This window comes from Talpa occidentalis, unplaced genomic scaffold, assembly GCF_014898055.3.
Source record: "Talpa occidentalis isolate TD23 unplaced genomic scaffold, MPIMG_talOcc4v2.1 talOcc4.7, whole genome shotgun sequence".
NCBI classification, from domain to species: domain Eukaryota; kingdom Metazoa; phylum Chordata; class Mammalia; order Eulipotyphla; family Talpidae; genus Talpa; species Talpa occidentalis.
The window spans coordinates 4,371,291-4,398,130 of NW_023605083.1; the positions used below are offsets into that span (position 1 = coordinate 4,371,291).

Consider the following 26,840-nt stretch of genomic DNA (forward strand, 5'->3'; position numbering starts at 1 on the left):
AAAAGGCAATTACTATAATGGATGAAGATGGGAAATTTCAGGAATGCATTAGCTTCCTAGGGACTCCAGAATAAAGTGCCACAAACTGGGTGGCTTACAACAACAAAAATTTATTTTCTCACAGTTCCAAAAGTCTGAAATTCAGGTTTTGGGAGGATATTTCCTTCTTAGGTCACTGAGGGAAAATCTATTCCATGCTTCTCTCCTATCTTCTGGTGATGGCATTCATTGGCTTGTATATGAAAATTTTCAATTTCCATCTTTACCTGGTATTCTCTCTGTATTTCTCATCTCTTCTTATACAGTCACTAGTCATACTGGATTAAGGACACTCACTATTCCAGTACTACCTCATCTTAACTAATTATATTTGTAATGACCCCATTTCCAAATAAACTCATAATCTGAGATATTGGGGCTTAGGATTTCAACATATCTTTTTAAGGAGAAAATATTTCAACCTAAAACAACAGGAGACATGGAAACTTAAAAAAAATCAGATCAAATTTTAAATTGGACATTCACTATATGAGATTAAAAGTAATATAACATTCATTTGATGAAATTAGACCCCATAAAAAAGGACCAGTAAATTTAAAGACAGATCAATAGACATTATCCACCGTGAAACACATTGGGAAAATGAACAAAAACTTAATAACCTGTGGGACAGCACCAAGTCATCTTAACATAACATGTAATTTGAATCCAGGCGTTAAAAGATAGATAATGGGGACAGAAAAAAAATTTGATGAAATATTGGCTGAGTATGTTCCAAGTTTGATTGAAAAAATAATCTATAGATCTAGTAAATTCAGTGAACCTCAACCAGAATTAATACAAAGAAAATCATACTTTTCACATATTGGTCAGATTGCCAAAACCATAGATCAATAGAGAACCTGGAAAACTTGGGAGGGGGTTGGGGGGAAGACATTTGTGTATAGAAAAACAAGATGCAAAAGACAGCAGACCTCTCATAAAAACACTGCAAGTCAGAAGACAATGGAACAATGCCATATAATTGATGAAAGAGGGCCTCCGCTGGTGGCGCAGGCAGTTGAACACTGCGCTGTGAAGCTGTCAGCAGCCTCTGCAGCACCGGTTCAATCCTGGCCTGCCAGAGAGGGTCCCACATGGCACTGCAGACCTCTCCTGTCGCACCCACTGCTCCCCTCAGCAGTGTATTTCATCAGTCTGCCTGTTCTGTTCCCCGCTCTGTCTCTGGTGAATCCTGTCACCCTCCCATGCATCTGGCCTGTACCCTGGTTCTTGTATAAATAAATGAATAAATCTTTTTTTAAAAATTGATGAAACAATCTGTCAAGATTGTTAGTGAAAATATCTTTCAAAATGGAAAAATAAAAGTATTCTTGAACAAATAAAAACAGAATTTATTGTTATGGTCCCATATTATGAGGAGTGCTAAAGGAAGGTCTTTAAGCTTAAAGGAACGATATCAGATAGAATTTTAGATTTACAGTCTAGTGTAGGCCACAGATCCTAAGTTGTTCCTTGCTAGTTTGTGGTCTGTGTGGGCAAAGAAAGGGGGAGAAAGGGACCACAGTTGCACCTCTGTGGGTGCTCCTTTTCATCCACATCTGGTCTTTCAGGGCAGACTCACTGGGCATCAGCTGAGCTCAGTACCTTGAAGATTAAAGTGCTGTTTCTGGTAGCTTTTCCAACTATCCAGTCTACGGTCTCCCCTGCCTACAAATCCCCAGTCACTAACCCTCCTCCCACACAAGAGTGAGCTCTACCCTGATTTCTAATGCCTTAAACTTTCTTTTTTTATCCTTTGAATTAATGATATCTTCTGCACACCATGTTTTTGAGATTTGTCTATATTGATACATGTAGTTGTAGATGATCCATCCTTAAAATCAACGAGTCATTGACCGTCCATCCAGCAGCTGAACGGGTTCAGGATTCATTCCATCTTTAATTCATGAAGAGAGCTGCTTGAGAATCCCAGGTCATGCCTTTTGACAAGCACAGGTGGCTGTACCCTGTGTGGCTGCCCGGGAGCAGAAGAGCTGGCGCAGGGGCAGGGCTGCTCATATTCGAGCAGTCTGGACCTTGCCTCCCAATTTCCATTGAGCTAATTTCCAACCCCACCAGCATCGTGTGAGTTCCAGTTGCTCCACTGCTCACGCAACACTTGATATTTTCAGTCTTGTAGCTTTTCCCAGGTGTTAAGATGTAGCCCACTGTCTCCATGTCTCATAAAGCCAAGACCTTTACAGGAATTTGTAGTCACTTAGATATTCTCTTGTGAAGCGCTTGAATTCAAGAACGGCCCCCATTTTTCTCTTGAGATGTCTTCTTATCAACTTAAAACACCAATTTTCTCTGTCCCCCTACCCCACTGCAGACTCAAAGCCACAGTGGTTGGGCCACATTTGCACTGTAGGTGGTGATAGGATTTCAGACCAAAGACATAATATGTCACATAAAATTAATCTGGTTGGAACTGCCTTTGTATTTGACCGATCAATCTGTCTTGGATTTATGGCTGTATGAGAGCTACAGAGAGTATATGCCTCGATTCACGCACATATTTTAAGTAAAAACCCTCAAAGGCAACAGTGAGACATGCCTCCAAGCATCTTTCTGGAGGGAGACAGGCTCCCCACGGGGTCCTCTGGCCTGCCCAGCTCACGTTCCCCTGCCTCCCCCGGGTCTTCCAAGGAAGCAGCTGCCTTTCTGGATACTGATCTTGCACAGCCTGCCTTCTCTGCACAGCCCCCCGACTCATGCTGCTCCCTCTATTGGAGCAGCATGGACTTGGGGCCACCCCCTGGCTGGGTGCTAAGCCCTTACTCAGACCTCAGCTCCACTGTCACAGCCCAGGGAAGCCCCTGAGACACACTGTCCCTGCTGAGCACTTCCTCCTTTGCATCATCTCAGCTGCGCTTCTGACTTCTCTGGGTCATTCTTTCCTCCTTGACTGCAGCGTCCACGAAGGCAGGGATGGCATTCCCCCCACCTATTTTCCCTCCAGAGTCTATGCTGGTGCTTGGCATTTGGTGAGTGCTCTATTAAATATTTGTTGAGTGACTTAATGACCTGAGCTTGTATAACTCTCCCTACATGGAGGGCAAAAGGCAGAGAGGGCCCAAGGGCACAGGCAGGGAAGGGTCAAAAGTAAGCCTGGAGTCTAGATCTTCTGGCCCCCTTTGGCCAACAGAGAGGCCAGACCCAGCTCTTCACAGCTGTTTTTAAGGATCACCAAGCCCAGTGCTTTAGTGCTTCAAATGAAGAATCAAAGAACCAAAGAGAGGCCAGGACTTGTCCAGAGTCACAAAGAGGCTGAAGCTCAGCGCGATCTAGGGCCCAGGTCATCTGACACACAAAGTTCTTTCTGCTGCCCCTAACTTTCTGGGGGGCAGGAGGCCAAAGGGGGTGTCCTCAGAATCCTGATGTGCACCTGGGTTTCCTGGCCCAAGGCCAACAGGGGACATGACAAAGGCCCCTCTTGTCCTCCTCTAGAGTTTGTTCTAGATTCCAAGGGGTGGTATTGAATTCCTATCTATGAGAAGGTGGGGAAGGACAGGAACATTCTGGAATAAAGGCCAGGAATACAGGGAGGCAGGAAAGACACTTGACAGTTGAGGAAATCTCCAGCTGCCTGGCCAACGCCCACCACGTCCGGCTGGTCTGGGAGGGCAGAGGCCCCAGGACACCTCCCAGGCAGAGGCGGATGAGAGTTTTTAACCTGCATTTTTACTGAGATGAATTAGAGGTTGACATGCGGTTATAAGAAAGAATACGGAGAGACCCCAAGTACCCTTCACCCAGTTTCCCCAATGGACACAGCCATCAGGACCAGGCCAGGCAGCCGGGGGCCAACAAGGGCAGGACCAGGGTCTTACTGCCACATCCCCTTTGCGCGCTCCTGCGCGTGTGTTTATCCTGGCTCGCATCTCCTCCCTCACAATCAAGATGCAGAACCTTCTCATCACAGGGCCCCTCCCGTTCCAACTGTCAGACCCCCTCTCACCCGCTCCTGCTGATGCCACTTCCCAGCCAGCGTGTCTGCATGATCCCGGGGATGGGTTCTCTTACTCCCATTTCACAGCTGAGCAAACTGAACCACCCCCCCCAGCCCCAGCCCCGTGGTAGGGCCCGCTCGCCTGTGGCCACAGCAAGAGCAGCTCCTCGAGCACAGAAGGGCACAGGGCAGGGAGGGGGCCAGAGCACAGTGGCCTCTGAGCAGTGACCAGCCGTCCAGCCAGCCCTGCCAGGGGTGGGGTCTCCTCTGTCGCTTGGCCGCACCCCCAGGCCTGTCTCTTCCCTCCACTGAGAGGCGGTGACTGGGGGCCCTGGGTCCAATTCCAGGCTCAGCTGCTGAGAAGCTGTGCAACTTGGAAGCGGCTGGTCCTCTGAACCTCAGGAGCCCTCTGAGTAAAGGGGGGGATCACACCCTGCAAATCCGTGAAGATGCAATGAGGGGACGTGTGAGGAGCAGTCAGCAAAGTGCCAGGCGCACAGTGAGCGCCCAGCCGCCGCCCAGAGCGCCCGCGGCCCCATTTGGCAATGAATTATGCATGGCCTTCTGGCAGCCTGCTCGCCGGTGCACTTCCGAGCTTCTGGGCCTCTCTCTCCAGCGAGGGGCGCCGGCTCCCGGGCGGCAGCCTTCTTTGTCTCCCCGCAGTGGCCGCCGCCTGAGTCCCCAGGATGCCCACTTCGCAGGCTGGAGAAATGAGGTCCGGGACCAGCTCAGCGACGACTGACATAATCACAACTGTGACGACAGCAATCAGCATCATCATAGTAACGATGATAATAATAATAATAGTGGCCCAGCGCCGCCCATCGCACAGAAAGGGGGTGGTGCCAGCTGGGCTCCATGGGCCTTTGACGTGCCAGGCACATGTGACAGACATTTGACAAAATAACAGTGATTTCAACAAAAATTGGAGTGCGCCTGAGCAGGCACAGTGTTAGGCGCTGGGGCCTCTGGCAGATGAGGGTCCGGCCTGCCGGGGAGGAGCCCCTGGGGCCCTGGAGGAAAGGAAGGGCTAGGGCGGAGGGAGCTGGGAGAGCCTCTGAGGAGGGGCCTCTGAGCCAGGAGTGATCTCAGGAGGCATGTGGGGAGGAATATTCCAGAAAGGAGCAGCCAAGTGCAAAGTGCTTGGGAAGAGCCTGTGTCTGAGGCGCCGGCTGGTACTGGGGAGGCTCCGGTTCCCAGGCAACCACCATCGCCCCACTTCAGAGGGAGAAAACTGTGTGGCGCTGGCTGTGTGGGACTTAGGGACTGATGTGTTTGGCCCGGGGCTGCCCCGCACTTCACTCGGGTGTTGGGTACACCGTGGTGCTGGGTCACATTATTTTTCTACAACTATCAATAGAAAAGTACTGAGTTCTGGAATCGCCTGCCCAGGGATTTGGGGGCAGAATTTCAAGCCTGTCCGCCAGGGTTTCCTCCCACCCTGCCTTCGCTGCCTGCTCCTGGCCCCTCCTGGTCCAGAGGGAAAGTCCCTAGTGGGCTCAGGGTGCAGCTCTCAGCCTGCAGCCTGGAGTCGCTGTTTCCGTGGGCCCAAGGCTCCTGGTTGCACTCAGGCCACATATGCCAGGCCACGTGGTGAGAAGCCATGGCTGGCCTGTGGCCCTGAGGCAGCGGGCAGGCAGGGCGCTGGCCCAGAGTGGCCAGGTACTCAGATGTGGACCTGCGCATAGGAAGCATCTTCCTTCTGCAGGTGGGGTTTGGGGAGGAGGGGTGAGAACCAGTGGGGAGGGGTCCCAGCAGAATCAAAATGACCCCAGCAGGAGGAGTGGCTGGGGTCGGGGTGAATCTGCCAGCACGGAAAGCCCGCTTGGCAGTTTTTCTTCCACCCTCCCTGGCTCCAGATTTGCCCTCTGCTCCATCCTGCAAAGGTTCCAGATCCTTCCTCCCAGTGAATCCTCTCATTTGAGCCGCCGAGACTTTGTCCACTTTGTCCACACCTGGAGTGTTTGGGATGGCATGGAAAGCAAAAGCCATATGGGCCAGCCGCCCGCACCTCAGACAATCTTTCTTCGACTATCTGGGCCTCAGGACTCCCCCAGCCTGGCCTCGCCTCAGTCTCCGGGTTATCACGGCCCTCTTGCTGGACTCCAGTGGCTTGTGGCAATCTCCTCACTGGTCTCCCCGCTTTGGGCTGAGTCCCAGTCCCTGCAGGCCTAGCCATCCAGGCCCATCCCGATCAGCCAGCTCCAACCTCATGGCTTCCCTCCATCCACCTCTCTGCAGCCTTTCCCCTACCTCCCCCAGCCTGACAAAACTGTGTAGATTCTCTGAGATTCCTGTTCCTCTCACTCAGGGACCTTCCCACACTTGGTTCCCTCTATCTGGAACACCTTTCCCTCCCTTCTTGGCTTAACTCTTATTTACCCGCCAGTACAAAGTGTTAATTCAACCTCCTCCAGGAAGTCTTCTTGGATTTAGGGCCCCCTCGCCTTGACTCCTAGAGGCCCCATGTCCCTTGCATCATCCTAACTCCCCTCCAGAGGGAAATTGGTTGACTTGCCAGTACCTATGAGGCCACGGCCTCACGAGAAAGACCCCCACACTGACCTGGGCTGTGTGCTCAAGAAAGGCCCAGAGAGGAAGTGGGACATGGCCCCGCAATTTTATCAAGCTTCCAGTTCGTGCCTTGTCATGCAACACAGCAGCCCGACAAGGGCCTGGACTACTAGGTGCTTCTGATGCCCAGCTAGGTCACCACCTGCCCACACCCAACAGCCCTGGGCTGCTCTTTTAGTCTGTAACGGGCATGATCCCAGATCCTATCTGACAGTCTTGTGAGGGTAAAGGAAATAGTACATGCGAAGTGCTGATCTCAGCCCCAGGCAGACAGTAAGCATTTATGTTCCCATTATGGGGAATTACTGGGTTCTGGAGCAGCCTCCACGGCTGCAAATCCGGGCTCCTCTATTGCCTGGCTCTGTGATTTGGGCCAGTTACTTAATTCCTCTGGGCCTTAGTTTCCTCATCTGTAAAATAGGATAATTCATATTCTCCTCTGTCTCTGCCTCTCGGTTTCTCTCTGTCTGTCTGTCTCTCTCCTATTGGGAAGGTGATAGATGAACCTGTCCACGGAATTTGCACAGAGCTTGGTGGGGAGAAAGGGCCAAGAAAACAGTGGTTGTTATTGTTACTGTCTCAGGCCACCCTGAGGGCCTCGATTCTGACAACAGTGAGGAGGCGCCAGCTTCTGGGGAATCTTCCAGAGTTGCTGATCTGAGTTGAAGCAGGAAAAGATCCTAGAACGTGTGAAAATGGACTCTCTGCCCCCTCCGGTCTCCTGAGACCACTGCGTCCACGCCTGAGGGTCAGAATCTCAGGAAGTTCTTCTTTGCACCTAACCTCAATCCTTCCTTTGCTGGTCCCGCCTTCCCAGAGCAGCCAGCGAGCCCCCCTGCAGCTCCTGGCCTGCGAGCCCCATCCAGCTCCTGGGGCCTGTGCGGCTCAATCTCCTTCCAGGTCTCCAGCCAGACCTTCAGCAGAATCACCTTTGTTCTTGGGTTTCAGGACTTGGGGGGCAGAATGGGGCCCGTGTGAGGCCGAGGGTGGGCGGGGAGCAGCAGAGAGCTGGGAGCTGGGAGGCTGGAGCAGGAGGGAGGCAGGACTGCAGGGGCAGCCAGAGAAGGGAAGGGGTGTGGGAAACGGAGGGCGCAGGCAGGGCCAGCGGGGCTGGGAAAGAGAGCCTCGGGGAGGCCGGGGAGGCGCGGGAGAGGGAGGCCTCACACCAGACACTGTCTAGACACAGCAATTATTGTCAGCTCGGAACACCCAGGCTCTGCCGGTTCAGCTGAAAGGGAGCTTAACAAAGAGCCAGCGAGGAAGAAAGCAGGAGGAAAGCGCCCGCGGAGCCGGCTCCTCGCCCGTGGGGCTCTTTCTCTGCTCCGCTGCCCCCCTTTGTGCTGCTCCTATGTGAAAGCACAGCTCAGAGAAGCCCGTGGGGACCAGGCCCGGACCAGGGTCGCCTGTGGGTCTTGGGGGGTCAGGAGGGGGTGCATTGTGTGCTTGTGTTTCTTTCTTTGGGGGGCAGTGGCAGTGGGAACAGAATTCTGAACCGGTCTGAGGGGCAGCCCTGGGCCACCGACAAAGGTCTCTGGCCTCAGTTTCCTCACCTGCAAAATGGTGAGATGGTGGGGAGTTGAATTCTCCCTGGGGGGTGGGGGGAAGCCACAGCCCACACCCTGCAGCCCACACCCAGGAGCCAAAGGAACCTGAGACTGGCCCCCTGCCTGGCTCAGGCCTTGTCTCCGATGTCTCTGCCTCTGCCATTATTATCTCCATTTTGCAGATGAAGAAACGGAGGCACAGAGAGGCCAGAGCTCCTTTTGACAGGCACCTTTTGAGTTCAGGTTTGTCCCTTAAACTTTTTTTTTTTAAGATTTATTTATTTATACATACAAGAGCTGGGGTACAGGCCAGAGATGCAGGGGTTGAGAGGATTCACCAGAGACAGAGTGGGGCACAGAACAGGCAGACTGACTGAAATCCACTGCTGAGGGGAGCAGCGGGCGAGTCAGGAGAGGTCTGCCATATGCGCCATTGGTCACCTCCCTGGCCAGGGATCGAACTTGCGCTGCAGAGGCTGCGGTGAGCTTCATAGGTTGCGTCTTAACCCCTTGCACCACCAGGGAGGGCCCTGTCCCTTAATCTTAACCAGAGCTTTCAGAGATGCCCACCTGGGGAGGGGCGCTATTGGTGGTCCAAGAGTCTGCAAGAGGGGTCAGGGCTCAGGGGCCCAGAACACTGCCTCCTGCTGCGGGCAGAGTCACTGGGCCCTGGTGTTGGGGCAGCTCCAGGCTGGGCATCCGGGGGTGCCAGATGCCAGACCGTGGTCCCACAGTAGTGGAGGGAAGTGCTCGCTCATTTCCAGAGCAGCAGCAGGGAACCAGGCCCCCCTCCACCCAGTGCCCCCTGGGCTGACGTGGCCAGGCCATACCCTGGTCCTGGAGGGACGGGTGGTACCTCAGTTGGAGGGCACACACATACCCATAGGCCACCCCAGAGTCTGGACCCTGACATGTTCCACTCATACATACCCCTCCTCCAGTCTTGGGGGATAGGCCCCACCTGCCCTACCCCCCCCACATTTGCTGAGTTCTCCACTGTGTCCAGAGCTAGAAAGTACCCTTCTGCCCCATGTTTCCTTCGCTCAACAAGGACTACAACTCAGACCCCTTTAATGGCACTCAAGGCCTCCACAGACCAGATCCAGCCCCTTTCTGGAAGATTCCAGCACATTCCACAGTTCCACATGCAGTTGCTGCCCTTCTCCCTGTGCCTTTGTGCAAGCTGCTCCTTCTACCTGTTCTGCCCAGGTCCCAGCTCACACACCTGACTCCTGGGAACCTGTTTCCCTCAGCTGCCAGCCACCCCAGGGACAGCAGCAGCCTCCCTCCCGCACAGGGCACCTCCCTGACCAGCCTCCACACCAGGACTCCAACTCCTGTCCTCCCACACCATGTCTGAGGCCGGCCTCCCGCTGGGCTGGGCTGACGTTGCTCTGTTGCTCTCCTGGACCTTGTGCCACGTCCCTGTGTCTGCTCTTGGCCCCAAGTGAGCTTGGCAGACCTGCACGGTACTCTAGAAACACCCCCAAAGCTTCGCTGGCCCCAGGACACGGCCACACTGATGTTCTCTCGGGCCTGTGGCCTTGGGACCCTCGTCCCACCGGCCTGCCGCCTCCACCAGTCACCCTGCACCTCCAGAGCCACTCCTGGGCCTCACGCTCCACAGGGACACCTACACCCCCACAGAGGCCAGCCCCGACCAGCCACCAGCCCGTGCCCTCTCTGTGTTGAGAGCGGACTGTGCCGCCTCTGCCTCCCTCGTGCCTCAACCTGGCGCCACTCCAGGACAGGAGAAGGGGAGCCCTGCATCCCTCCCCGCCAGGAACCCCTCCCTGCAGAGGGCATGGGGCTTCGGTGCTGCTCCCCCAATGCTCCCAAGAGGGATCACTGGATGATCACCACAGCAAGGACAGTTGGGGTGCTGCCTGTTGTCACAGAGCCCCAGGGCAGGGCTGTGGCTGCCTTGTGTCCCCTCTCCAAGCCCAGTGGGGCGCTGCCCTGGGTTCAGGCCTGGATGGCAGGTGGACGCCTGGATGGGTGCAGCAGGAGAGCCCCCGCAGAGCTGGAGGAGAGGGGCCTGGGAGCTGAGCCAGAGGGGTGCAGGGAGGGGCCGGGGCCAGTGGCGGGCCCTCTCCCGTCAGGCCTCCTCCCAGAGACCCAGCCAGCTGGCTGCCCGGCTCTCGAGCCACCTCTCCTACCACGCCCCTGCACAGCCCCTGCACAGCCCCCGCGGCACCTCTCCGGGCTCGGCTCCGGCTCCCCTCTCCTGCCCACGGTCCCCTCCTCCCCTCACTTCTCTCCTCTCCTCTCTTCTTTTCTCTAGTCCTTCTCCCTCGCCTCCTTCCTTTCTTCTTCCTGGGTTAAAAATAATCAACTTTCTGGGAAGCAGCAGCTCCTGCTGAGCCGCCCTCCCCACACTTGGGAGCCCCTGAGAATAGCTTTCTGCGGTTCTCCGCTCCAGCCCCTCCTCCCCCTCCGGCCCCCTCCCCGCCAGCTGACTAATAAGCCGGGCGCAGCGCGGTGCCAGCTCGGCGAGAAAGGCTTTAACTGCTTCGTGCCCGGCTGCGGACAGGCGCGGCCCCGCTGTCGGGCGGCGAGGAGCGCCAGGTCACCCCCAAGCCCGAAGAACTGGGTGCCCAGTTAACGTCGCATGCTCGGAAACGTGACCTCCGTCTTCCAAGCCCCAGCCCGCGCCCGCGCGGCTGCCTCAGGCCCCGCTGCGGGAAGGGGCACCGCGGGGCGTAGGCGCGGACACCCCGGGGAGAGGCGTGCCTGGGCCCTGTGGGGTGCGCCTGGGCCCGGGAGGCGCCCTCTGCGCGCCGAGGACGCCTGGCCGGCCCTGGGCACGACCGCGGGGACCCCGCTGAAGGGGGGGCCAAGGGCTGCGGGGGGCCGAAAACTGTCCTGGGATCCAAGAACGGCCCCCCCTGCCGCGGCCTTTAGCGGTCGTGGATTCGCCTCTTGCAAAAGGGGAAACTGGGGCGCAAGGAGGCGCGGCTTCCAGGGGTTCTGGCTCAGACGCTGAGGGCTCCCCCCCGCCCGGCAGCCGCAGCCAGGGCCCCCAGCTCCCGCGCCCGGCCCCGCGGGCGCAAGGCTGGGGCGCGGCGAGGGACGTCAAGGTCAAAGGTGAGGGCCAGGTAGGGCGCGCGCCGGGCCCCGCGAGCCCCGCCGGCCCCGCCCCCTCCGCGCGGCGCGGGCATTACCTCATCGCGGCGCGCGCCCATTGGCTGGTCCCGCGGAGCCCGGCCCACTGCGGCGGCCCGTTAACCCCGTGCGCGCCGCGGCCCCGCCGGGCTGGGCGCCCGTGTCCGCGGCCCCCGCGGGGCCTGCGGGCGCGCGGGGGCCGCGGAGACCGGGCGAGGGGACGCGGGGTGGGCCGCGGCCGAGCACAGCCGCCAGCGCCGCACGGCTGGGGCGCCTCCCGCGCCGGGGGCTGTGCGACCTCGGGCCGCCGGCCTCACCTCGCTGAGCCTCCTCCGCCTGTGGAGACGGGCGTGAGGTAACGCCGGCCCTGCCCGCGCCTCCGAGCACGAGCCGAGCGCCGGCGCGCGTGGGCGCCCCGCGGTGCCTCGCCTCCTCACCGCAGGAGGTGCAGGGACGGGTTACTGGGGTTCGGAAGGAAAAACCGACTCAGAGCAGCAAAGCTGCTGCCCAAGGTCACACAGCAAGGAAGTCCCCGGGCTGAAACCCGCCCCTGAGATGGAGGGAGGGCGGGGCTGGAGGGGGGCGCCAGGGGCAGGAGGACCAGGACTCACATCCCCTGCTCATCAGACCATCATACCCACCGTGACCCGGTAAAACCAGTGATAAACTGGAAAGCCAGACTCCAGGGAGGGAGAGAGCAAGGCATGAGAGCAGGAAAGGAAGGCTGCCTGGAGGAGGAGGCACTGCAGTTGAACATTCAACCAGGGAGGTAGGAAGACCCTCAGACAAAGCAGAGGGACCGGAAAGAGCGTAGTGGGGGTACATGAAGGGGTTCAGGAAGCCTGGAGGTTCCCCTGGGGTGGATACCCAGATGCTGATGTGGGCCTAGGCAGCACTGGGACGGTAGTGCAGGGGAGAGTCACGTGCCTCGTGACTAAGTATTTACCAGTTATGAATCAACAAAGTCCTAAATACAATCTGTTCTGTCCTCCTTCCTTGACAAACACACCTTCCGAATGACAAACACACCTGGAGGCCAAGTTCTTACTCCTGGGTCTGCACTAGGGTTGGTGGCAGCAACACAAGGAGCAGCCCCCCTACAGCTCCCCCATTCACCCCCTAGATTCTCCCTGCCCCCCTTTTCCTTGAAGGGTCTAAGCGTTCAGGTGGAGATACTGCAGCTCATGTGCTTAAGCTCTGACGACACCCCCTGGCCACAGCCGCTCCGGCACCACCCTCAGGACGGGGGTGGGAAGTGGACTGGGCAGCAGTAAGTAGCTCTAGCTCGGAATGGCCCCCGGTTGCGAGGGTCCCTTGGCCCCCGAGGAAGGGCACAGGCCAGAGGGCCAGAACGCTGCTCTCACGGCCTGGGACTCAGGCTCCCCCTCCTCCTCGAGCTTGCTCTCCCCCGTCTTCCGGCCATGCTCCCCACCACATGCCACCCCAAACTCCTCCAGCCCCAGCCCGGTACTGACCAAGACCAGGGAGCTCCCCCTCCTGCCAGCTGCCCTCACCCTGCGCCTGTGCCTCGCTGCTGCACCTCCAGGCCCCTCTCTGGCCCCCGGTTCTCCCTCTCTGCCCGCTCCCCATGTCCATCTGCCCTCTGGCTCAGCCGGACATTTTTTTCTGACCACTTCCTTCCCTCCCTGACTGTCCCAGCTCTCCCGGCTCTCTGTGTCATTCCCAGGTGGGGGTGCTGGCTCCCCCTTCCCTCCTCTTCCCCTCTCCTCTTCCCTTTATTTCTCAGCTCAGCCACTGGGCCTTCTCTCCAGGCTGGACAGCTCTAGGTCCTTGCCACCCCGGGGGCCTTCACGCCTGTCAGTCCCTCTGCCTAGAACCCTGCTTTCTGCTCTTCATCTTGCCAATCTCAGCCCGGGGGTCCCCTGCCCAGGGAGCCCCAGACAGCCTGGACCAGCTGCAACCACACTGCAACGAACAGACTCCCCCCCTGGACCGGAGCGCCAGGGTTGCGGGGCGGGGGAGTCGTTTGGGCTTGTTCCCAGCAGAGAACAGAGGACCTGGCCCCGAAGGGGTGACGCGAAGCCTCACGGGACCGATGGGGCTGCACTGGACTAGAAAGCAAGCCCGGGAACGGGCACGAATATCTACCGGCTCGCCGTGCTCAGTCCTGACTTTCAGCACGGGGCGCGTGTTCCTCCCGCCTTCTCACTGCCGCCTTTGAAACAGGAATTTTCTCCCCCTTCCTACAGCACGAGGACATCAAGGGTTCAAAGGCACCTCACAGCTGGCCGCGCAGACCACCTCCCGCCCAGTCCCCAGCCAATGTCTCCAGCTTTCCGGCGGGAGCTTTTCCGCGTGTGCAACAGGATTGGCCGGAATGGTGCCACCTGCCTGTTCTCGCACAGCCAGGTCTCCTGACCGTTTCTGGAAAGTTCCCCTAATGACTAGCCCCTTGGTGAGCACCTGTCCCCTGCCCCAGGCTCGCTCCAGGGTTCTCTGGGCTCACCCCAGGGGTGAGGCCCAGGGGTTGGGCACAGGGAGGTCATCTGAGTGTGAGCTGGGAAGGTAGGTACTGTGTTAGGCTGTTGCTCAGCTGTTCCCGGCAGAGGAGACAGGGCAGGGAGCAGCCCGCTGGGGAAGAGGTCAGGCCTCAGAATTGAGCAGTACAGATTCTGGCTCCTCCGTGGAGCAGCCATGGGGCCTGGGTGGGGCACAGGACCCCAGCCTCCCAGCCTCAGTTTCTCCTGTTTTGCCTCTCTTGAGAGGAACAATCATCACGGGGCTGTAGGAACCTCTCAGCGTGCCTGGCTCAAGTCGGGGGAGGGTGGCCAATTTTCCTTCTTGAATCAGGGGGTTCCCAGCAGGCAGGAAACTGAGTCCCTGGCTCCCCCAATCAAATTGACCATGTGGTTTTAGAACTCACCTCCATGTGAAACATTCAGAGGAGCGACCCCTAAGCCCGGGCCAGGTAACCTGATTGTCCCCGCCTGGCCGTCTTGCCGTCTTGTCGCCGGAGCTGGCTGGTGCCTGGCTGCCATCTTGCAGGTGCTGCCCCTGCCCTCCCAGGCTGGCGATGCAAATGGGCTGAGCTGCTGGGGTTGGGGCTTCAGGCAGACTGGAGGCTCGAGGTCTAGGGGCCCGGGGCCTGGTGGACAGGGGCCAGGGTAATGGGCCCTGGGGCAGCATCAAGCTTGGGTCCCCCACCAAGAGCTCAGCATATCATCTCAGGGGCTCTTCACAATACCCCTGTGGGGGTTCGTCCCCATTTTACCTCTTAAGGGAGGAAGGTCTGTATGGATATGGAGATTCAGAGAGGGACAGTGACTTGCCCAAAGGCACACAGCAGAAGGAGGGGTCCTGCTTCTGCCCTTGATCAATCCGCCCCCTGCTTCAGGCAGAGGTGCTCATAGACAGGATGTGTGAACCGTTAAGTTCTGGAAGATTCCCTGGGACACACACGGGGGCCACTGACAGAAGCACTTGTTGGGTGGTCTGTGTGCGTGTGTGTTTATTGTGAGGTCAGGGCCGCACCGTGTGTATCCAGAGTGGTCCGGGGATGTGTGGGGATGTGTGCAGAGGTCTGTGGCATAGGGAGGGTGTGTGTGTGCATGTACACACCTCTGTGTCTGTGCTCTGTGTGTGGTGTGGCATGTGCTGTGGGGGAGAAGACGCTGTCGTGCATATGAGAGAGAGAGAGAGTGTGTGTTGTGGGGTGGTGGTAACTGGGACACTCCCCAGGGGACGGGCTGAGGCAAGATGGAGGAGGAGATGTTAGCAGGAATCTGGGAGGTGGGGGGGAGGGGAGCACAAGCAAAGGCCTGGAGGCAAGAAGCCGCCTGGAGCACTGGAGGACTTGAAAGCGTTCCAGTAAGGGGCGGGGAGGGGGGGGGAGGCGAGGGGGGTGCAGGGCAGGCCTTTCTCTGCTGGTCTCAGGGTGTCTGTGGGCAGGAGGCAGAGGAGCTGAGCAGTCAGCCTGGGATCCCAGACCTGGGCCTAATCCCTGTTCAACGCTGAGAACCGCAGCCGAGTAGGTGACCTGACCCCAAAATGCCCCCCTCACCCGTCCCCACAGTGCCCCACAGCAGTCACGCCACTGGGCGTCTTCATAGCTTGAGCCTCTGTCCTCATACATACCCTGTGGTTTCTACACCAGACCATCCCCTGTTTCGGGATGAGAAAACAGACCCAAAGTCCTCTGGCCTGGCCGGGCGCAACACCAGGGGCCCTGCTCCACGCCCCGGGGTGAGGCGGGCTTCTCAGCACATGGCCAGAAGGGTCCTGGACCAGTACGAAAGGGTGACCACCTGTGACCCAGCAGGGAGAACTTGGGGCTCAGGAACGCGGCTCTGTTGCCCGCCTGCCATGTGACCCTGGGCCAGTCCCTTTCCATCGCTGGGCCTGGGCTCACCTGGCTGTGCACCGAATGCCCTCCCTGTGCCCGGGAGCATTTGCTGAGCACCCAGCAGCGGGCAGAGGAGAAAAACGAGGTGCAGAGAGCTTAAAGGGCCTGCCCGCGTCAAGCCATCTGCTTAAGGTGCCTCTAGTGGAACCTGGAACCCCAGGCGTGCCCTTCACCCGCGTGCTCTCCAGGGCCCCGAGCTGTGCCCGCCCCCAGGGGCCGCAGCGCGGGTGGGCGGCCCCACGCGGCCCCGGGCCCCGCAGGCGCCCCACGGGCCCGCGGGCCGAGCGCGGCGCAAACAGACGGCGCGGCCGGCCGGGGGCGGCGATGACTCAGAGCCCCGAGACCGGGCCCGCCGAGGGTTGGGGCCGATGACATCAGCGGGGGCCCGCGAGGGCGGGAGCGGCCGGCTCCGGCAAGGGGCGGCCTGGCGGGCGGCCGCGGGGCGGGGGCGGACACGCCTGGACGCCGCGCTCGGCCGCGCCGGAAAATCCCCCCAGCCCCGGCGCAGGCCCCGGAGCCGCCGCGCGTCCGCCGGCGAGGAGCGGCCTCCGCCCGCCCGCGAAGACGCCGCGCTCCCCGGCGCTCCGGAGGCAGCCGCATCCATCCTGCTGCGTCCCTGCATTTTAATTACCGCCGCATTAATATTCATGAGCCGGGACTCGAGGGGGACCGCGGGCTGTCACTTCCCTCGCCCGCGCACCCACCGCCCCTCTCCCGGCTGAGTCGTGGGTTTTTTCCCTCCCGCTCCCAGCCCCGCCCGTGCCAACAGTTGGTGCACAGCAGATCTGGGGTGTGTGTGAGTGTGAGCATGAGTGTGAGCAGGTGTGGAGCCACGGGCAGGCGCGCGCTGGTGGGGAGGGCCGGGCGCAGGGCGGGGGCTGCTGTGCGCCCAGCGCGCCCGCGGGTCTGTGTCAACGCGCCCTCGTGGGCTGGCGCGCCTGGTGTTTGCTTGTGTGAGCGCGCGTGTCTCTGCACCCCGTGTCTGTGGGCACTCGGCGCTGTCTCTGGCAACCAGGGCCTGGGTGCAGGCTGCGGGAGGCAGCTGAGAGTGGAGGTCCGCCTGGGCTGGCCGAGGGAGTGGGGTGGTCTGGGTGAGCAGGACCTGACTGCACAAATGGGGAAACTGAGGCCTGGAGGGAAACTGGGCCTGATCTCAAGTCACCCCACAAGGGACCAGAGCCCAGGCCCTGGCTTTCAGCCATCTCCCCCTCCCGGCAGCCCCATGCTGCTGCTTATAACAATAGCAGACAGAATGTGCTGAGCTGATGCCTCTCCGTGACCTTGTGTAGCCGGGATGCTGTCAGTCCCCTTTGCACACGGGGAAACTGAGGCAACTGGTTCATCTAGTGAGGGCTGGAGCTGGAGTCCAGAAACAGGAATGGAGTCCAGAGCCCCTGGTCTCAGCCACTGCACCATGCTGCCCCCAGTGAAACTGTAGGGCGGCACTACTGAGTGATCTGGGGGGTACCTGAAAGTCTGTGTCAGAAACACAGCTCCCTCCCTCCCAAGTGAGGCTGCTTTGCTGTGGCTCTCCCAGTGCTCCCCCACTCTCCTCCCCTACCCCCAAACCTGCCCTGAGCCACCTTGCACAGCAGGGGGTCCACAGGACACAGGAGGTCTTGCTTCACAGGGGAGCAGGCAAACAGACTTCAAGGCACCTGGCCCTCCTCCCTGGGGCAGGGGGCATGTATTCACCCCCTCCCCAACTCACCCATCCATCCATCCATCCATCCAACAAGTGCTCGACTGTCTACTACGTGCCTGTCACTGTCGGCCGTGGGGGGTCTCTAAGTGTACACGGAGCCCAGACCACTATTTCCAAAGCTGGTCCTGGGGGGGTATCCTGGGATCTAAGAAGGGGCCTGCCATCATCCCTTCTAGTGGCAGGGGCCTCGGGGCACCAGTGCCCAAGGCAGCTTCCCACTGCCAGCCTTGCCCCAGAGGCAGTGGTGCTCTTGCGAGGGGGTAAGTGGGGGTGCCAGAGAAGAGCTGTGCCGTCTTTGGGCTGCTGGGGAGCTGGTCAGGCCACGCTGGGCAGTCTAGATCGTCGCTTTTCTCTCCTTCTGGAACTTGGCCGCCTCCTCTGGCCTCTAAGCCAAATAATCCCAGGGGCCGGTCCATCATCCTTCTGGGGGTGAGCCAAGGCCATCCTCTCACGTCTCTTCTGAGCACCCACAACAAGCTGACTGTTCCCTGCTCCCTGCCCGCGCAGGCCTGTGCTGGAACTCATGTCCCCCAAGACCTTCTCCCCTCCCAGGGGACCACGCAGCAACACAAACAAGGGGGCAGGAGATGAGACGCAGCCCAGGACTCTCTGGAGAGCAAGCAATGGGCTTCGCGGGGCTTGGCAGGCGCATGGGGGGCTGGGGCCAGAGGGTAGGAGAAGCAGCCTGGGTGGGGGGTGCTTCGGCCCCTGTTCAAGGACCCAGCTCAGGCAAAGGCGTGAGATTTGGGGAGTTGTAGGGCTTCTCCGGAAAAGCCTGCAGATAGGGTCTCTTGGAGGCGCCCACCCTGGGTGAAAATCCCCTACTGGGAGATCTTGGGCGAGCCACCGAGCCCCTCTTCCCCATCTGTAAAGTGGGGAAAGCAACACATTTTTGCGGGATGATATTCAGAGTAAGAGACAGCACCCCTGATGCACCCACATGGACAGTCTGTCCCCAAGGACACAGGGCGAAGGCCTTGAGGTCGCTGTCACCACTTAGCCCAGCCCGGAGGAGTTTGGGATTTAGAGAGGACAGACTTCCTGGCGGGCAAGGGGGGGGGGGTGGAGACAGGGGAGGGACAGGCCGAAGTTTGGGTCAGGGAAGGCTCCAGGGTGTAGGTAAGGGGGGGGGGTGTCAAGGCCCCCAGGGCCCACCTGCTCAGCTCAGTTCCGGGCGGACCTCTGAGTCAGTGCTGCCAGCTCGCCCATCACTCAAACAGCCACAGCCGGAGATCCAGGAGTGGCGAGGCGGGCCCCACCCGGGCTCACTCCTGAGTGCCTCCTCCGGCTCTGCCTGCTGGCACCCTCTTTACTTTGAACATTTCCTTTTGGGGGAATAGTCCTACCTGTGTGGTGGAACTGTTTTATAAAGGAAGTGCTGTAAATGTTCATGCAATGCACCTTGACCCTGTCTTCCTGGCTTTTTTGTGTTTCCAGGACATTTCTCTGCCTGTAAACTTTCTAGAACTCCCGCAGGATGAGATCTGCTCCAGCACCTCCGTGACTCCCCGTTTTTATAGAGCAAAGGCAGTTTTCCAAGGCCTCTGCTGTTGTCCAGCCTCAGCAACACCACTCCAGTGACCCTCCCCAGTGTAAGTCCTTTCCTGCACCCCCATCTCCGCCCCCCGGAGTGGTCCGTGACTGCTCATGCCTCTTCCTTGCTCACCCTTTTCCCTAACCTCTGGCCTTCAAGCTCCCCACCCCACACACCAGAGCACACCTCCTCCTGGTGTCCCCACTGCACTGCGAGCACATCCCCCCTCAAGGAGTCTGGTGTCCCCTGGACACTGTGAGCTTCTCAGAGGTGGGGCCGTGTGTCCCGATTTTTATTGCTCCCCAGCGCGATGTCTTAAACACAGTAAGGGCTTGAAATGTTTTCTGTTGTTTTTTTTGTGAAATAACTTTGCCTTTTCATTTTACTTGGTCTATAGTGACTCGGGGGCGGGGGTGCTAAGTCAGTCGGTGGATTAGGGCTGGTTGAAATCCTGATTCTCTGTTTCCCAGCTGTGTGTCCTTTAGAAAGCGAATCAAGCTCTCTGAGCCTCGGTTACTTTCATCTGGAAAATCAAGTTAATAATCACACCTCCTTCCAAGAAAAGCAGTAAGATAACGGTGTGTGTAAAACAGTCATCCGTGGTCTGAAGCAAAGTGGCTGACCGGTTCTTCAGACTTGTCCAAGGGCACCTGTCCAGTTGGAGGCAGTCCTAGGAAAACACACGCCATGCTCTTTCTTCCCTCTGGCGCCTGAGGGTCAGAGGTCAAGGTCTGTTTTATAGATAGGGAGAACTAGGTTCAGAGAGGTTGAGTTGCTCAGCCTGGGTCACACAGCCCCCAGAGTGAAGTAAGGGGCAGCCTGCCGGCCAAGCTCCCAGTGAGACCCACCACCCTGACTCGGGGCTCTGCTCCTTCTGGAGGCCAAGGGATGAGTGTGGTGGACGCCTCAGAAACGGAAGTGGGACAGTCACTAAAGGGAACAGTGAGGAATTGTGTTGCCTGCTCACAGGCACCTCAGTCCTCACAAGGACCCTGTTATCCCATCTTCCAGGGGTGCTCACTTTGACTCCCGGATGTGGGGCTAGAACCTGCACTCCCACCTGACCCCAAACTCCACCACCCTCCTGCCCAGTCGCCCAGTGGCTGGGAACAGTGGTTTTGCCTCCAGATCTGGGGTTGAAGCTACAGATCTGGGGAGGCCAGCCACTCCCCAGGGTGGGGGATGCTTCCCAGATCTCGCATAATTTCTGGGAGATACCCCAGCCCTAACCCCAGCCCCACGGAACCTGCTTATGTCTCTGAGTCACACCCAAATTCTTCCCGGCTTTGCCAGGGAGACTGGAAATTTCTGCTCAGCAGCTTTGTGGTCGTGGTTGGAGCGGATTTCAACACTGGGCTGGAGGCGGGGAGGGAGGAGCCAGGCTGCTCAACAGGCTCTGCATCTCCCCGGCTCTGCTCTGGGGGAGGGGGCTTTGCTGGGCCTGGTATTACCCTCAGAAACAGTAATAATAAACAAGCAGCTCCAGTAACAGCGACCCTGCTGAGAGCTTGCTGTGCTACCTCAAGACTTGCATGGTTTCGAGAACCTTCTGGAGCCTAGGCAAGGCAGGTGGGATTACAAACCCATCTCATGGACGAGTGAGAGAGGCTCAGAGTGATGAAGGTAGAGCTGCCCCAAGCCACGCAGCCAAGCCCAGGCCTGGGACACTCCAGAGTCCAGCAGACCCAGGTCATGGAAGGCAATGGGGGATACGCCCAGGGCCCCTACAGCAAGCTGAGAACCACAGAGGCAACCATAGCTCAGCCAGAAACAGAAGGCATGCTTGGAACTGGGGTCTCTGTTAGCCTCTAGGCGTGTCCTCCTGGAGACCTCCAGGGATCTGGAAACCTCTCTTTTCTGGCCCTGGCAAACCTCCAACCCTGCCTGGTCCTGGGGCTGTGCGTCTGGCCCAGCACGGTCAGATGGACAGACACGCTGGCCGGGGCTGCCTGCAAGGGCTCCGGTCAAATTCAGCCAGAGGGTTGCTGGGGCCCCTGCTGTGTGCTGGCCCAGACCCCACCCCGAGGCTGTCACCAGTCTAAGCAGGGGGTGGGGGGTGGGGGAGCAGAGGGGCTGCAGTAAGGGAAGGAGAGACACCCCGGCGAGCGGCGAGGGCCTCCTCTGGACTCAGGCTCCCCCCTCCATGGGCCCGCAGACGCCGGCCGTCGGGGGTGGCTGAGGACTCGGAACGTTCCTGGGAACAGATCGTGGGGACCAAAGGGGGCCACCCAGGCGTGGTTCCCGGTTCCCCGGCCTGCCCACCCGGCGCTGTTCCCGCCCGGGCGCCCAGGGCGCAGGGCGCAGCGCGGCGCGGGCCCAGGCGCCCGGTTCAGCGGAAAGGAATGTCTCGCGCGGCGGGGGAGCCGCGGCCCCGAGGCCCTGCAAACCCCCCGCCCTCCCCGGGCCTCATTTATTGCGGCTCTAAAGCCGGCTCGTTGCGCCGGCCGGGCGGCTCGCCAGGCTCCCGGGGTGACTCACCCGCCCTCCCCGCCGCGAGATCCTGCCCCTCCCGGCGCCGCCGGCGGACCCTCGCCCCGCGCTCGCCCGAGACCCGGGAGCCTCTCCCGGGGTGGGGGGGGTGCGCGCGCCCCGGCCCGCGGGAGCCGCCGCCCCGCCCCCCGCGCAGCGGCCCCCCCTCCCCGCGCCGCCCGCGCGCGCTCCCCCACCTCCCCTCCCCCCGCCCCCCGCCCCCCTCCATAACTCAAAAGCTTGTCAAGCTGGTTCCAGACTCCTGGCGCCGGGCTCCGCTCCAGGAAAGAAAAAAAGGGAAAAGAAAAAGGGAAAAAGCCGTCGCGAGGGACAGGGCGAGAGAAGGGCCCGCGGAGCGCGGCTGCGCGCCCCTCGTGCGCCCCGCCAGCGTGCCCGCCCGGCCCCGCGCCCCAACCCTGCTGGGGAGCCCCCGCCCCCGGGGCAGAGCGCGCGCCCGCGCGGGCCTGTTATTTACGGGCGAATCAATTCTTTAGCCGCCGGGGGAGGGGCGGGGCGGCGGCGGCCCGCGGGGCCTCGGGGTCGCCGGGCGACCCTACGCCGGGGTCCCGCGGGGAGAACGCGAGGCGCGCGGGGAGCCTGCGGACGGCCGCGGGAGAGCCGGCCGAGAAGCCCGCCGGGTGGAGCCGGGAAGCGGCTGGGGGGCAGCGGCCAGCGGTGGAAAGGGCGTGGGAAGAGCCTGGCCTGTGCGTTCTGTCCTTCCCACCTGGCCTGCGCGCCCCCCGCCGGGCCTCCGCACCCGCGGCGGGCGGTAGGAGGAGGTTGGGAGCAGGACTGTGGGGCCAGAGGCGATCCAGCGCCTGGCATCTCCCCTGCTGTGTGCCCTTAGCAAAGAGCTGGCCCCCTCTGAACCTCCCTTGCCTTGTCTGCAAGATGGAGGCGGGTTATGGATTCAGTGAAAATAGGTGCTGGCGCAGGACCCCTGCAGAGTGGGGGTTGGGAGGTGGGGCCTCTTGGGGGGATATTATTTACATGGAAAGAAACATGTCCAGGAGGGGCCCAATATACTCCATTCCCCACGCAGACCCACCCATCTGCCAGAGCTGTGGGTCCAGATTAGCGGCCTCCTCCCCTCCCCAGGTTGCAGACATCTGAAGGTTAATGTCAAAGCCACAGCCACCCAAGGCCTCTGCCCATGCCCCACCTCTGGCTTCCGCCAGCCTGGCCCTTCAAAGGCTGCTGCATATGGCGGCCAGAGGGTTCTGCTTAATGCTCGGTCTAACCCTCTTGCTCCCTGATCTCCTCCAACGACTCCACTCTCCCTCCAACTTGCTCCCCCAGCTTCCAGTCTGGGCCATCCAGGTTTGGGCCCTGAAGTCACGTGCCCATCAGAAAAGGAGCAGGGCTCAGCTCTCAGGATGGTCCTGGCCTCCCAGGGCAAACTTCACCCCTGCCTGGGTGCCAGCGTGTTCTCCTCCCAAGGTCAAGTCTAGGAGGCTTCCTTTGCAGATCCTGGCTCACTTGGTTCTCACCAAATCTTAGGCAGACCTGGCTTTTGTGAGTCCTGAGGCTTTTGCAATCTTAGGGAACCTCTTTAAGAAAAATAATGCAAATTTATGAATACACAATTAAGCCCAGGGCCTTGACAGAGCCCAGGCAAAGGAGAGTCCCTGGAGCTAAAGCTTCATTGGCTTTTTGGTAAATGGCTCTGTAGGTGGCAGACCCAATTGGCATCCCTTTACAGAGCTGGAAACAAAGCTTGGGAAGGGAAGTCGCTGGACCAAGGTCATACAGCTGCAAAGAATAAACCTGAGGTTTAAGCCCAGGTTTTATTCCTCAGGCCACACTTAAGAGGCTGCCTCTACTCCCTGCCTGCTCCCCTGCCCCACCACCGCCAGCCCAGGCGGGGTCAGGGAGAGCCTCCTTTGCCTTCAGACTGGCTGTAGGGTAAATGTTTGTCAGGCTTTTCCGCCCTCCCGCCATTGGGATGGATGATGGATCCCTGAGGTCCTGAATGCATGCCTGATGGCGGCACCTGGAGTGGGGTGTGGGCATGCATAGGTGGGTGCACCTGGGCTGAGACTGGGCTTATAAGGGCGCAGAATCCAGCGTAGCAGAGAGAGAAGCAGAGGCCACGAGAGAATGACAGAGAGCCCAGAAAGAGTGAAGACGTGCTGGGGGCTGGGAGGCCTGCCAGCCTGCCGGCCCTAGCCCTGGCACCCCAGCACCCCAGCACCCCTGCCTGCCCTGTTCCTGGTAAACTCAATAGAAGCCTGAAGAAGCCACCGAGGGCTCCAGGACTCTCCTGTACCCCCTCTGCTTAGATCAGAGAGATCCTGCTCCCTCCCTTGCTGCTGCCTATGTCACGCCTTCCCTCCCACCCTCCCCCCTCTGTCTCCCCCTCCTCCCTCCTGTGCTCCCCTATCCCCTCCCGCTCCCTCTCTGCTTCTCTGCTCCCCTCTTTCTCCTGCCTCCCTCCCTCCTTCCTTCCCAGTCTCCAGGCCCAAAGCTCAGCTAGGAGACTTGCGGCCTGAAGACCAGCACTCGGAACCAGGAGGCAGGTCTCTTCCAACCTCTCCATTCCCAGGGCTCTCTGCTCATTCTGGAACCCAGTCGCCTCAGCTGACACTGACAGACCATCCCCTGGTAGGTGGTGAGCTCCCCCTCCAGATCTGTCTTCTCTGGAGGAGCAGCCCAGCTTTCAGCACAGTGTGGGCACAGGGCAAAGTACATTCAGCAGTAATATCTACTTCCAGACTGTGGGATGGCAGCTTGGGGTGGGGAGTCGGGGGCAGGGGGCTTACTCCCTGGGCCCTTACTCTCTGGGCAAGGACCTGGGACTCTGCATTTTGCAACTCCCTTAGGTATATCTCAAGCAGTGAAGTTTGAAACTCACTGACTGGGGGCCCTGAAGGGGGATCAGTTCCCTTAACTCTGGTCAATTTTACCAGTGCCTTGAGCTCATCTTCCAGCTTCAAGCTAATCATTTTTGAACACTTACTAAAGACCTACTGTGTGTCCCAGTCTGGACCTGATGTTTCAATAGTCTACCTCATTGGATATTCACAACCCCCTCACCCAAAGTAGCAACAATTGTCCCCATTTTTCAGATGGAGAAACTGAGACCTGGGAAGGCGAAGGTGGCTTACAGAAGACACAACACTGTGGAATGAAGAGGCTGGAAGGAGCAGTGTCTGCAGGGCCACGGAGCTCACAGCCAGCCCTTCCTCCCACTACCCAGAGAAGAGGCAGGCTGGTGGCCCCCACCTCCAGGGTGTAACTTGCCAGGGTCTTGCGAGAACATTCAGAGAGGAGAGTTCATATGCCAGCCTGTGAAAGGCTGCAGAAAATCAAACATGCTCCCGCGTCACTACAGGGACCCCACGCTCAGAAGTGTGACAAAATCAGGCGACAGGCCCCAAAGAAATCTAATCAAGTAAGCCTCTTCTCCTTGGTATCTTTGGAGTCAGCGTTCTGGGGAATGTGTGTTTGCAGAAGGATTTGATGTATTTGCTTCAGGCAAATCTTTGCCTTTTCTCTGCCTGCAGTTCTGGTACAAAAGGGAAGAAACTGACAGAACCAGGTCTGATGGTGGGCACTGGGCACTGCACCCCGCAGCACCCTGGCTTTTCTGCAGGGGACACCTTATCCAGTGCTCTGCATAATGGCAGCCCCACTTTACCTGCTCCAGGAGGGGGAACGATGCCCAGCACTGGAGAGGCTTCAGGTAGGAAGGAAAAGATCCAGTGGTCACTGCTGCTGAAGCCTGTGGGCTAGCTGGAGTGGGGGCAGCGTGGGGAGCTTGTTCTGGGAGGATCCTGAAAACAGAAGGAGGGGACATCACCCAGAAATGTCAATTTTGTTTTACAAGATAACTACATAATAGTTGGGGTAGCCTTGTGGGTAGTGAGTACCCCACCTGGGGAGGTATTCAAGGACAGGTTGTGTGTGTGTGTGTGTGTGTGTGTGTGTACACATAGCCATGACTCAGGAAAAACATCAGCTGAGGCAACTTTGAAGTCTTTTTCAGTATTGAAACTGGGAATTTCCATTCCTAACATAACTGACCAACCCAGTGAGGCTGGTGGGAAAAATCACCTGCCACTCACCCCCCATTAAAGCTGAGGCCCTGACTTCTTTTCCACCTGGCTCTGAAACAGACTGGGAAAGGGAGCTGGGGATGTGGGCAGAGGGCTGGGAGAAGGCGCCCTCCCACCCACAGGGCTACTGAGCAGCAGAACCCTGAGTGGGACTGAGGAGGGGTCCCGCCTCGTGTTTGACCCCAGCAATTTCCAGGCTGGAGTTGGGCCTGGGGCTGGCCTTCTGGTCAACCCCAGTAGCCTCCAGGCTGAGGCTGGGGCCTCCTTAAGGTCAACCCCGGCAGACTCAGGCTGGGCCTAGGGCCGGCCTACCAGCCCTTGGGCTCCCAACAGGACTGCCATGTTTCCACGTTCACATGTGTTCCTTTCCCTGATAGTCGTCTATAAATGTCCTTTAACGGGGCCTCCCCGGTGGCGCAGCGGTTGAGCGCTGGGTTGTGAAGCTGCCCGCGGACTCTGCGGCGCCGGCTCGATCCCCGGCTGCTCCCCGGCCACCGGAGGAGGGTCCCACATGGCGTGCAGACCTCTCCTGCCGCCCGCTGCTCCCCCCAGCAGTGTCCTTCGGTCCCTCTGCCTGCTCTGCTCCCCGCTCTGGCTCTGGTGAATTCTCTCACCCTCCTGCGCTTCTGACTGTACTCAGTGCTTGTACAAATAAATCTTTTTTTAAAAAAAAAAAAACAACACTGGATTTTCTCTCTAAAAAAAAAAATGTCCATTAACCTTCACTATTATAATGATTGGAAATAACACTGATGATAACTGATTATCACTGGCCAAAATACCTTCATGAACTGAGCTTTAGCTGAGACTGGTTCAACCTGGGCACTGCTTGTGTAGAAACATGTGAAATCCGCATGACAGTCCTGTGGGCGGTGACCATCTATGTCATTCCTGGTTTATAGAGGAGGACACTGGGGCGCAGAGAACTGACCTGCCGCTTCCAGGCTGGAGCTGAGGCTGGCCTTCTGTTTGACCCCGACAGTTTCTAGGCTGGAGCTGGGCATGGCGCCCACCCTTTGGTTGACCCAGGCTGGGACCAGTGCCTGGTCGACCCTGGCAACCTCCAGGCGGGGGCTGGTGACTCCTGGCTGACCCTGGCAGCCTCCAATGAGGGCTGGTGATGTTTTTTTGGTGTATTTAGGGAGCCGCCAGGGTGGTGCTGGGGCCAACCTCCACTTAACACAGGCAGAATCCAGACTGCAGTGGGGCCGGCCTACTGGTCAACCCTCTCACCCTATGCTTAGCAGGGAAGAGCCTGCTGGTCTAACAGCTCAGCCTACATCTTATCAGGAACCAGTCTGCCCTACAAAAAAGACTCTCAGACCTCATGCTGAGCTGTGGCCCGCCTGCTGCTCAACCCCCTCAGCTTCCAGGCAGAGCTAGGATCATACTGCCAGTCTACCCTCACAGCCTCCAGGCTAGGCTGGGGGCCACCTGTCGGTCGACCCCCTCATATTGCAGGCTGAGCTGTGTACGGCCTGCCATCGACCCCCT

General features: G+C 59.2%; 1 long non-coding RNA gene across 1 annotated transcript; it reads left to right on the forward strand.

Annotated features, from left to right (window-relative positions):
• The first annotated feature begins 11,647 nt into the window (after positions 1-11,647).
• LOC129144877 (uncharacterized) lies at positions 11,648-25,281 on the forward strand. Its single transcript, XR_008549666.1, has 4 exons — positions 11,648-11,986; positions 13,428-13,633; positions 18,723-18,877; positions 24,357-25,281. It is a non-coding gene; the product is annotated as an uncharacterized LOC129144877 (long non-coding RNA).
• The last annotated feature ends 1,559 nt before the right edge of the window (positions 25,282-26,840 follow it).